The sequence below is a fragment of the Plasmopara halstedii genome, assembly GCF_900000015.1.
Source record: "Plasmopara halstedii genome assembly, contig: Scaffold_658, whole genome shotgun sequence".
Taxonomy (NCBI): domain Eukaryota; phylum Oomycota; class Peronosporomycetes; order Peronosporales; family Peronosporaceae; genus Plasmopara; species Plasmopara halstedii.
The window spans coordinates 700469-700806 of record NW_020187575.1 but is presented as its reverse complement, the minus strand read 5'-3'; the positions used below and the strand labels follow the sequence as shown (position 1 = coordinate 700806).

The window sequence follows — 338 nt, the reverse complement described above, 5'->3', positions numbered from 1 at the left end:
GCGCCAACGCTTCTGCGTTCACTTGCGCCGGATCCCGGTACGGCTTGAGCAAGCCCACGTAGAACACCGAGTGGGTGCGCATCCGTTTTGGGAGGTTCAGCGTATACGCTAGGCCCCGCTTGGCCACAGCCTTAAGCAGTCCGATAACCGTGGCGAAGCTTCGTCCTGAAGATAGCAGAGGCTGCATGTGTAGGCAGGTTTTTAGAATTTGATAAAACCAGGTCCTTAACCTTAAAGCTTTCTACTTTGCTTCGTCCTTTTTCATCTGCATATTCTTTCTGCAGGTCTTGGCTTTCAGCCATCGCATCGCGAACATGTCGTAGGATACTCAGTCTGGC

At 52.4% G+C, this 338-nt stretch overlaps 1 protein-coding gene across 1 annotated transcript in view; it reads right to left on the bottom strand.

Moving 5' to 3' along the window:
* Window positions 1-338, bottom strand: part of PHALS_13316 (myb-like dna-binding) — a gene marked incomplete at both ends in the record, with an annotated part of 4660 nt that overhangs the window by 2686 nt on the left and 1636 nt on the right. The gene's annotated exons all lie outside the window — the stretch shown is intronic.